This window comes from Corella eumyota, chromosome 5 (genome assembly GCF_963082875.1).
Source record: "Corella eumyota chromosome 5, kaCorEumy4.1, whole genome shotgun sequence".
NCBI classification, from domain to species: Eukaryota; Metazoa; Chordata; class Ascidiacea; order Phlebobranchia; family Corellidae; genus Corella; species Corella eumyota.
Genome location: NC_137494.1, coordinates 13,298,783 through 13,311,624, shown reverse-complemented (window position 1 = coordinate 13,311,624; position 12,842 = coordinate 13,298,783).

Sequence of the window (12,842 nt, the reverse complement as noted above, 5' to 3'; positions counted from 1 at the left end):
CGCAATTATTTAATAGTAAAAACCTATCATTTAATATATTTTTAGTTATTATAAGGTTATATATTTTTAAGGCCCGTAAAATTAATTTAAAAATTTGGCCAGGACTTTAACTATAATTGATCCGTAATATATAATTAATTTTAAAAACTAGTAAAAAAGGTATAATATAATCAGTTATTATTTAGAATTTTAAAGTGACAAGCAGGCAGTGTTTAGTATTTGTTTAGGATGTAAAATGGATTCTTTACACGTTTTCAAATAATAATCAATAGTTAAAACGTACTTAACATATATACAAGTGTTTCATACCAAATTTAACCCTTTAGATAAATTGGTGGATGTTGTTACGTTAATTTTGTATGGGAATCTGTGATGCGGTTAGGGGAAGGGTTAAATATGTAGCTAAAGTTTAGAATAAATTTGTGCGGTATGGTGTAATAATTAAAAAAATATTTTTTTAAAAATATTTGATTAGCTAAAAACTTGCTATTTTTTATAAGTCTGTTAAGGTAGAGATGATTTTAAAATGCGTCAAAGATGCTTAAAAATAGAAAAAAATCAATATAGGAGTTTTTAAAAAGGATATTAGATTTTTAAACGTGATTATATTGAAAAATGATAAAATATTTATACTTTCAGGATATTATATTAAATATCAAATTTAATATTTTAATTTTGTGTTAAAAATAATTTGAAAGCGCGTTTAATTCACATTTTTATCAAAATGTCTTAAAAAATGTTTTTTTTATTAAAATAAGATCGCCAAATTTTATTAAAATTGATTTAAATTTAATCGGCCTAGATTGTAACCCTTGGACAACCAAAATCGGCATTGTCTAATTATAAGCAATTTAAATGAAAGTATCGTCGTCGTCAAAGGGTTTTTAAAAGAAGATTATAGCATTGACTTTTTTAAATGGTTTTGAATTGTTTTTATATGGAGCAATGGGTTTATGTCTCACGCGTATTTAAAGATTAATTAGCGGGTGATTTAAAATCATTCAAAACAATTTAAAACAAATTTAATTGAACGAAAAAAATTAAATAAAAAAAAAAGTTTTTTTTTCGATTTTTGTTCAAATTTTTAAAGTTTTTTTAAAATTTGAGGTCTGTTAAATGTTTAATGAAGATATCATTGGGTCTGATATTTTATCTTTCAGATAAAATGTCAAGGTCGTTGCTAGTAGCTAGTGTTACGTCACAGACCAAAAATATAACTCAGTTAGTGAGATATATATTAATTAAACCTTATTAAAAAAAGCATAAAAAAATTTTTTTTTTTGAGGTGAATTTTTAAAATAAAATATAAAAATTAGTGTTTATAATTTAATTTTTTTTTAAATTTAATCTAAAATTGTGAAAAAACGCATTTTTAAATTAATTAAATTTCCGCCATTTTTAGACAGCTCTATTTTCTAGACAGGTAATAAAAATAAAACAATAAAAAAAAGTTATTCAAACAATAAAAATCTCGCAATACTCGCTGTTTAATTTACGTTCAAAACACAAACAAATAGGTCGACAAATAACAGCAATTAAACCGTTTCACGGGTCCCAAAAAAACACTAAAATTAACGAGCCAAAAATCGTAAAAATTTGCGTCATTTTTATGGCATTCAAGTATTACTAAAACACGTAATTTAACGACGCTTATGTGTATAGTTAATTGATGTATTCGAATTTTGATAAAACATAGTTTTTAGATGTTATCGTGATGGCGTTAATTAGATATTAGAATTAGATAAAAAATCATGACGGATATATCAGATTTTTGGTAAAATTTTCGATTTTTTGGCTAGATATTTTTTGAAAATCACGTTAAAATCAAAACCTTTATGTTAGACAAATAAACGGTTGTATATTATCTTAAATTAAAATCAGGTAAGAGTGTGTTTAAAGTATGTTTATTAGATAATAATCTCAACATAAAACAAAAAAGAAAAAAAAATTGAAAATCAAAAAAAAATATTTAAAAAAATTTTGTAGTTATTTTTCAAAGACCTAAATAGTACATTAAGTTACTTTTAACTGTTTTTTTTACATGTTAGTCAGTTTGAAAACAATGTATTAGCCGATTTAGTTGGCGCCTTGCATCTTTAAGATTAACAGGTCAAGTGCTGGTGTTGTTTGTTTATTTTTGTTCGTTCAAAAGTGAAAACACGATTTTTAAAAGTCAAAGTTTTAATCTTATTAAGAGTAACTTAGACACGAAGTTAGACAATGTACGGCCTAAAAAAACGTTATTTTTTAAAGGTTTTTACATTAGGAAAGTATGTCTATGTATTTTAAAGGATTACAGTTTTAGATATTGATTTATTTTAAGCATAAAAAAATTATTGGAATTTTAAAGTTAGCTAGCTAAGCCGAAATGAAGCATTTTTTAAATTATTAAAAAGAGATTAAGGTATTTATTTTTAAAGCAATTTTTTTGATTTTAAAAGTTAGTACATTGTATTTTTTAATATCAAAATGAATTAAAATCGAACGAAATAAAAACTTTAAATTTTTAAATTTAAAAAACTTTTATTTTGAAATTTTATTGCGCTAAAATTCGACGATAACTAATAGTTCTAAATCAATTGATGACGCAGTAATAAATTCAATTTAACAGCGATTAGTTCAACTCACCGTAACAGGGTACAACGGCGTGTGAAAAAGTTAAAAAAACGGCGTGATGTTTTTCGTGATCCACGTGGCGGGTCAAAGGGGCTATAAAAATCACGCCGTGATATTTGATGAATGGACACAGGGCTTTTTTTATTGCTTTTAATTTTTTTATTAATTTGTTTGTTCTCGGTGTGGGAAGGTCGACTTCACAGCTTCAACATAGAGTAACATTTGTTACCCTGATCAAGTCTCAAGTTGACTTTTTTTTTTTTTTGTATATATCTTTATCCTCGATGTGGTAAAGTCGAATGCGCGACTTTAACAGTTTGGGATATTTTTGTTCTCGTGATATTGCCTTATTAATAAACTGCTAATTAATTCATGGTTTAAGCCTAACAACATAGTCAGATCGGGGATCGAACCCATAATATCGGGTGGTTAATATACAATTAATCTCACAAGGTTAATTAAAATGTAAACCCAAACTACCAAAGCCAACTTGAGACTTGGTCAGGGTAACAAAAGTTACTCTATGTTTAGGCTGTAAAGTCAGCCTTTTCACATTGAAGATAAATTAAAAATAAAAAATAATAAAAGAAAGGTTAAAGTTATGAATAGGATTACTGGCGCATTTTTTTAATCGCTCCCCTATTTTCGACCTCCCGCAACGAGGTTAACCGGTTTTAACTCCCCCTAATACCTCATGCAGTGTCCTATTATATTCTAAGAGCAAAGTTTTTATTTTTTTAAATTTATTTTTAAAGTAAATTTGTGCGCTTGTGAAACTTCATTACACAATTTTAAACAACCAGGGTTATTAGATTTTTACACGTGGTTGTTTATATATTATAACACGTTAACCAAACCCAATACAGGAATTTACTATCTAAACTTTAAATGTCCATTCATCTAACTGTATTAAATCAACAATTAACGTCATAAATTAAACATTACACTTAAATAACTTGTATGTTGTATTACTATTTGAGAAATGGAAGTTATGTTATTTTAAACATTTATGACTAAGGTTATACTATTGACTTACTAAACTATTTGTGATTTTAATACGGTATTTTTTTTTGGTAATTTACAATACCCTATACCCTATAATATAAGCCTATATACTTTATTATATCGGCTAGTTAATATTAATATTGTATTTTGTTTAATATTGAAGTAAAGTGTCGATTTTTTTAATAGATAAAGGGCCATTTATTGGGCCCTGTAATAACAAAATTTTACGCCATTTTTGGGATGCATAAAATTTAATTTAAATATTTTTAAAGGGTCGTGATATTATATTAAATATATTTTATTTATTATCAATTTAATACTAGATTAATACAGTTTTTTCGTTAATTTCTTTTTAATATAAATTAATTTAAAACGTATTTACTATAACATATCAATTTCTGTTTGTTTTGGTCAGTCTAAAAACACCTTTTATATTCTAACATAAAAACCCAATACCTATTATATCGTTAATTGCTTAATAGAAGACCTATTCGTAATTTAATATCTGGTCAATAGAGCGTAGTATTTACGATTTCAAAACAACATGAGTAATCAACTGTTTAAAAATGCTTTTAGCGCTTAATTTGAAAGTTTTATGTGGTTAAAAATGGCATTTTTTTCTAGTACATGCCCTCTTTTAGTTAGGCCTGATGTTGATAGTAAATAAATTAAATGTTTTTTTAAAGTAAACCGTTATTTTTGGTGCTTTTATCTAGGATATTATATTACTGATAAAGTTATCAAAAAATTTTTTTTTAACAAACTATAATTATTTTATTTTAAGTTAAAAATTATAAAATTTGATTTTAACATGTAATTTTTTTATGGCATTCTATATCATTTTTAACCGTTACTAAAATTAAAATTGTTAAAATGAGGTTTAGGATTTTATTTTAGATAAAAATATTGATTAAATTTTTAAAGGGATTTCGGTTAACGTAGAATTGTAGTTAAACTTTAACTCAAATTTAATTACCTTAATTTAGTGAATGTTATTTAAAAAACGAAACTTTTGAGTAAAATGTAATTTACAATCTAGCGTTTAAATTCAAAAAAATATATTAAGTTAAAAGACCTAAAATATCCGATTTTGATAAGTGTTAAAAATATATTAAATTATTAAAATATATACCTTTTTGCATTAACATTTTATTATTTAATTTTTAATTGACATTTTATTGTTAATTTTTTAAAATTAACTGTACAATTTAAAAAACATATTTTTAACCTAAATCTTACGTTTTTTTACCTGTTATGTATAAAATGCTTAAAGCATTTAATCAACTTAACCTTTAAAATACAAGGTCTTTTATTGATTGGTGATCAAAATAAATTTTCATTAAACTTCGTTGTTTGAAATTTTTACAGGGCACAACTAAGGCTTGGGTTTATAAAGCGGTCAATCTATTTTTAATTTTTTGACTTAACTAGTTTTAAATTAAATTAACCAAGTTTCGTACAAGAATTTTACGAGTAGAATTAATTAATTTTAAAGTTAACTAACATTTAAAAAATTTAAATTAATGATTTAAAAAAAAAATTGTTTGAAAAAAAAAATGTTAAATTTTGATTTAAAAAAAATTCCAATATTTAAAAAGTTTTAAAATTTTTTTCTTAGATTTTTAATAATTATTAAATTGTTATAATATTAATTTTTTTTAAAACAATTTAAAAAAAAAAAAAATATGTATAGCATATTACTAGCGTTATGTAGTTCTATTATTTTAAATAATGACCTCATAATGAATTCCATTATTACGTCATAATTATTTGCAGTTGCGTGTATTTATATGCATTGGTTTCCAGAATTGTCGTTAATTGTTATATAGAATAGGATAAAATGTAAAAATTATTATTTAAAAATATTATAGAAAAAGGTTTACATTTTGTTTCTACTTTAGAGAAAAATTGAATAAAATAATATAAAGTTTTTTTGAAGTAGTTTTTAATATTTTTTAGCGAAATTTTATTTAAAGTTTTTTAAAATTAAAGACTGTTATTTTGTTTTTAATTTAATAATATATTAAAAGTGATATTGATTTAAAAAAATGAAATTAAGATATTACGAGATAATTTTTACACTTTCAAAAATTCGCAAATAACTTTTACAAATTCGAACTACAGACTTAATATAAACAAAAACTCACGCGCAGAATATTTGTTTTTTCTATTTACATAAAATAGTTCTGTAAATAACAACACTTGCAATTGTAATACGATAAAAATCAATTTATCACAGACTTTTGTTTACATTTCAGCGGGTAGCGATACTTAATTAAACACAATTACTATCTTACTAACTGTGAAATATACACCTTACATTTCAAGACATTTTTTTTCTTTAAATTTTACTATATTAACTGTTTACGGGTTAGAAAAGTGGTTATGCGTCATTGAGCAGGCTTAGATAACTGTTACTGTCTAAGTATTAGGTTACTGTTGTGTTGGTATAAAGGTATAGTAATTTGTAGTTCATATATTAAGTTTAAAGAAACTGTAATTTATATTTAAAAAAATAGTTTTAAAAATAGAAACATTTTTAATTAAATTTAAACGAAAAAAAATTGGCGTTTTAAAATTCGGGATTTGAATACACAAAAATTAATCAAATAAACAAATAAAAAATTAATTTCCAATTATTTTATGGTTCCGTAGTTTTTATTAATTGTTTTATTTATTTTGTAAATCCACGTAAGGATATGTAATAATAAACTAACAAGGTATTCTATACAGATCATAAAAAAAGACTGCGCGATTGCCTTTTTCCCCTTTTTCTCTCTCGCGGAAAAAGAGATTTTGTATTTCAGATTAGTCAGTTAGTAAGTTATAAACCTAACACCTTTGGCCGGTTATCTATCGATTTAAATTGGATATTTTAAGACTGCTTTGCGTATTTGAATGCTGGATATTAATTCGATTTGGAAGTTAGGCAGATAGTCACGTGATTTAGTTGGTTGTATAAATATATTAAGCCGTCGAATTTATTTTTATTTCATTTTTGAAATTCGAAATTAATTTAGTTTAGGCGATTTTTTTTCTGAAAAGGGTAATTAGTTTTTTGTATATTTTTTTATTTAAATTTTGGTTAAGAAAAGTAAATATTATTTAATTAAAATTAAATTATTACAACAGAAAGAAAATAAAATAATTTATATTTAGTTTAGCAATTTAAAAAGTTAAAATTGTTAAAGATTGCAAATTTTAAAATAATTTTACTAATTTTTAATTACATAAAAGTTTAAAATTATAAAGTTGACGTCATTTTTTAATTAAAAAAAATTAATTTTTAATTTTTTTTTTCGTTCAAATTCATCGGTGTGTATACACAATATGGAATTACGTCTTACCACATCACGATAAAGGTTTTATGACGTCATAATTTATTGATTGTTAAGCGAATTAAAATTTGCGACAAGAAAAAAAAGTTGTTTTTTTTTAAATTTTTTTTTTTTTTAAATTTAAGTTTAAAAAGTTTATATATTTATATGTTTATAAATTAAGTGTGTTATTTTTATTAGGCTTAAAATTAGTGGTTAAAAAATGGATTTTTTTGTTATTTAATTTGATTATAAGTTTTATTTTTGATTTTATTTTGTTGGGGGTAAATTATTACTAATTTGTGGCTAAGTACCGTTTAAAATAATCCCTTAACTAATCCCTAAATTTAAATAGGATTTGGTTCTAGATTAATTTACAAAGAGCTTGGCACGCTATATTAAATAACACTTAGTTATTTTTAAAAGTATAAAAAAATTAAATTAAAAAATGTAGAAAAAAATTTTTTTTTTTAGAATTTAAAAAATTTTTTTTTTTTTGAGTAGCAAGAATATATTTAATCAACCGTTTAATCTTTTCATAGAATACGCAACAATAAACGCATTGTGACATTACAATAAAATCGCAAATCGAATCCGGATGTGGCATTTTAAACAAAAATTACAAAATCAAAAAAAAATTGAAATTTTAGAAATTTGAACAATATAAGTTTAAAATCACATTTATTTTTCGACTATGTCGCGTTTCGTTTGTTAAATAAACATACATGTATTGTGATGTCATAATAGCACTTCAGTACGTTTTCAAAGGCTCGATATTATTATAAAGCTTTTAAGATGTAGATAGAAAAAATAAACATTTTTATTTTGCAAAATTTCGAAATTTAAAAACTTTTTGATTTTTTGGGGGCTAATTATGTTTTGTCTATTTGTATATTTCGGAACCCATTTTTAAATGAATATTTTTGTTGTGTTTTGGCTTAGGCGTGTTGGTAAATGCTTGACTGCTTTTAAAATGGGACTAAAAGGGTGTAAAAAAGGGGTTACAAGGGTTAAGAGGCGAAGTTTAATAAAAGCTTTTTGAAGTTTTTTTCAAATTTTAACGATTTTTTTTAGTGGAAAAATAACGAAAACAAATACAAACTCAAATAATAAAACATTTTTAAAGATTGCTAATCTATAAGTAACAAGATTTTAATTGCATTATCGATTTTTGTTTGGTAAAGTTCCAATAAATAACAGTGTCGTTAGTTTAAACCTAAACTGCTGGTAATTACTTTTAAAACACAAATGTTAAAGTCCGTATATATACCCTTGTTAATTGTATTTTTTTAATTATTATACATGTATCTGTACAACTAACAGCACGAACTGCATTATTATTTTACCATTTAGTACAAGATTAATATAACAAACCGGTGTCTAGGGTCCTAAAATATCGATTAAAAAGTCGCCCGTTTATCTAGTCGTGCCTCGTTAGTTATTACTATCTACTTTCTAATTGTATAATGTAAAATCTTTAAGATAGAGTCATATGGATTATACATTTACGTCCATTTATAGTGTGTAGTGACGGATTAGATCATAATGTTATGTTATTGTAGGTGTAGAAATCGTGTTTTTGTAGTAATAGATTAATTTTCCATTAGACTTTGTTGTTTTAAGCGTATATGTTCACTTAATGGAATTATACGTGTTTTAATAGAAGTGTAGTAACCAAAAATATCCACTTTTGATATTCACTAAAGCGTGGTTTCGTTTTATAGAAAGTTAGTTAGTAAATTAATACTTAAAAGCACATGAGGGTGTGTTTAGTTCAAACGATTTCTAGAAATTGGAATTAACCAGGCGGAAGTTACGGTTTATTACATCACAACGCACGCTTGTTAGGGATTGTTTAACTTTCTAAGCCAGAAAGGCGGGTTTAGTTTTTTATTCAGTTAAAACAGTAGTGTCGCAGTCGTTCTTTTATTAACTTTTAGACAGTTTGTTGTATGTAAAAAGCGTTCTTTTAACTAGCTTACAATAAGGTAACCCTTTAGCAATAGACAGGCATAACTAAGCACAGTTTAAAGGGTAGAAACTTGCCTTATATTAGCTAAAGAGTTACAGTTAACACAAAACGCAAGCTGGTTAAAACACAATTTCTAGTAGTTTTTCTATAGTAGTGTAAGTAAATAAAAGGGATTTTTATAAAGGCTAGAGTTCCCACGATATATTACCTTTGTTAGATTGTAAACCTAGCTGTGTTTTGAAAAGGTTTAGTTAACTTTCGTTATTTAATAAGTTGTTAGGTAGCACACTAACAAGCATAAGTCTGGTATCGGGTTTCAACCGGTTGAATCCAGTTTTAAGTTGAAGTTAAGGCAATAATTAAACATTTTTAAAGAAAATTTAAATATTTAAAGTATCATAATTTTAATTATCTTGTTACGAGAAATGCAAATAATATCCTAAACTGGTACAAGTACCTTAAGTTTTGGCAGGTGGTCAAAAAGTATAAAATCTGCTTTTCAAAGAACTAAAAAAACATAAATTAAGAAATAACACTTTACATCAAATAATGTATGTCAATTTTCATAGTAAAATAACAAAAACAATTTTTAAATAAGTTTTTGCTGAATTATAAAATGTAAGCACGAGTTGAGTGGGCTGGAGTATCACTTATTCTTAATTATTTAATTGTTGTTTGGCCTACTTAAAAATTATAACTATATTTTGAGTACTTCAGTTTTGATGTGTAAAAACTTAAAGCAATTTTAATTTGAATAACAATGAATATTTCCCTAAAAATGGTAGTTTTGAACCAAAAAAAAGACAACGATTTTAACAAGTTAACATCAAAATCGGCAGTGCGTTTTATAGCAAAATGTAGGACATTTTTAAGTCCAATCTTGTATTTTTTTTTGTTTTTAAGCAAGTCGTTTATAAGGCCATTAAAACAGCTGTCAGCTAAACATACATTCGCCAAATCGGATTTTGCCAGACGGGGGTCTTTTGGTGTAGGTGGGGTGATTAATGACCCCGGCACTTTAAAAGGGAAGTGGGTAAGAGGGAGTCTGATGACGTCACGGGGTTACCCACTTGTCGTATGACAAGTCATATGTGCATAAGCGTTAGCGCGTGAAAAAAATACTACAAACAAATTGGTTTAAAATTGGTTTAAAATGTGTTGAGTGACGCAGGTTTTCGGTTACTCGACCTCTTAGTCCTTTCTGTGATTTTAACCATAGACCTGAACGAGCAATACTTAATAAAAACGTCGCCACATAATTTAAATATACCACCTGTCGATTTTTAGTCCTAATTTAGTGAGTTTTGTGTTAATTTAAGCGGTATTAGATTAATAGACACATAGTACCGTACTAGTTTTGGCATATATTTTTATGCAACTCCAAAAAAAGACAAATTTTAATTAAAAAATACCAAAAGATAGCAATAAAATCTAATAGTCATACATTTATGCATAAGTTTATACATTTATGCATAAGATTATATAAAAATACGTTATAACTACTGGTAATAATTAATTTGTAAGGAAATGACAAACTTTTTCTCCCGCCCGTGTTGCAAGATCGAACGGTGGTTTATGACGTCATTATGAGAAGTGAATGACTAATTTTCGCTTGTGCAAACTTTAGACGCGAATTATGCCCGAATTCCCTAAACTAATCGTATTAGTTTAAATATTGAATCATTAAAGCGTCTAGAAAGTAGGACAGAAATATGTAAGAAACTACAAAGGAGCTAATATGAAGGTATACGTTATTTAAAACTGTGATTTATAACCTTTTGTCTGTACCTATTACCGTAAATAACCAGTCGAAATTTTGATTAATTTAAAATTTCGTTTTAGCATAGGAAACCCACATAAATTTATTTTTAGGCCATTTAAAACTGGGTTAACTGTTGTTAGAGCGGTTTATTTGATGTTGGATGTGCGTTGTTTGTTTTATTTTCGGTTTAAGACCTAGCCTAGGCTAAGTGACTTTAGTAAATCGGATTAACTAACATGAAAAAACTACAAAAGAACGCTCAAAACATGTTGTTGCTCTTTTTAAGTAAAAAACGGACGAAATTTTGTTTAATTACTACATATATTGTATTCAAGGCCTTTTAAACCTAAAATTTTATATCATAAACGAATTTTTTCTGATATTTGCGAATATTTAGCCTATTTTTCTCCTTTCCCAATTTCCAGACCAAAATTAAAGCCTTGCTTATTGAGGCATGGGCCTATTTAACACCCCAGCGCGTGGATAAGATTACTTAAATCACTGGTAACCTAAATAGCAAGCCCGGAAACAGATGTTTTGGGCTAATTTTTGGCTAAATTTGTCACCTGCGATTTTTACGGGGGTTGCTTTTGCGTTATTTTTTACAGATAGTTTTATTTCCGTGGTATTTATATTATGTCACGGCTGGTTATGTTTTTGTCTGTCTATAGAAAAAAATATGTAAATTGTTTTATAAAAATTCACGATGATTTTTTTTTGGGGGGGAAAGTCAAAAATAATTTGAGGTGTAAAGGTAATTTTTTTTGGAAAGTTATTTTTCACGGGAATTTACTTCTAACGATGTGCGTAAAAACTAAGCTAACAGCTTAAAATCGCTTGTAAACGCTTCAAAAAATAACACGGGGATTAAACATTAGACTCGCTCTTCTTACAATAACTTTAAGTGGTATTTATTTGTGCTAGATGTACTATAACTCTAACCCCCCAAAAAAGATTAATTTTAGCGATTTTTTCCGTGCTATAATTATTCACTTACCAGACAAGGGCGTACGGGATTAATGGTGCATTTTATTTTGACAAAAACTCAATGTAAAGGCTTCGTAAAAATAACTGTCGAATATTTTCGCAAATGTAGGCCAAAAATTCTTTGTCTAGGCTATACAAGTTAAATACCCAAGTTAATAGCATTGTTAAGGAAGTAAATCGTATTTTGGGTTTAAAAGACCTTAGGAAATACGGAAACGAAAATACGAAACTGAACTAAAATGATAGCCAAAAAATGTCGTTAAAAATGTTTACATATACGTCTACGCAGCATTTTTACAGTTTAAAATTTTAAGATAACGTCCCATATAAAGCCAATATTTTATTAAGCACCTATAGCCTAGCCTTAGTTAATTTTTAACCAGCATTGTTTGAGTTGCTGTTCAATATTAAATAACAATTCATTTTAGTCTAACGTTAGCTTAGTAAGGAAAGAATACGCCCGACTTTTATGTTATATTAGGTAACAATACTTTATTATTATGAAACAATATTAATAAAACACCATACGATTAAAAGGCAGTCAAAAATCAGATAGCGTGAATAATTATCCTAGTCGCGTATAGGAAATTAGGCTGTTTTCAAGATAGGTAATTATACCATAGCTAAAACTATAGGAAAAAAAGAACAGAAGTTTGTGAGTGTGTTTTCCTATAGCGGAGATACGGTATAGATTTTGGGTTGTCATTATTATTGGACTGTACTTGTTAAAAGACAACTGCTAGGCTAGGTATGAAGGGTATTAATATGAAAGGAGGCAAAAATGTTATATTTTTAGTGATTTTGAACTAGAATTTTATACCTAAAAATAAGTAAATATGATTAAGGGGTTAATTTAGTGTTTTTAGGTATTTAGAAACTGAATATTTACAATAAAAAGGTATAAAAGAACAGAGCATATACTGCTTTTATGTTTTTTATAAGCTTTTTTAGTTCAAACAGTCGAATTTTTATTGGATCTTAGTCTCAAAGCTGCCAGTCATAAAGGTATCAAGTTTAAAAATATTAACAAATTTCCCTTAAGGGTTAAACTATGCGAAATACGTAATAAAGTAACTATATACATAAGAAAGTGTAAATTTAATAATTAGTACAGATGATATATCAGAATTACCGCCCTATTTTATATATTTTCTATGTCATAAAGTAACTTATTGTTGGAAGA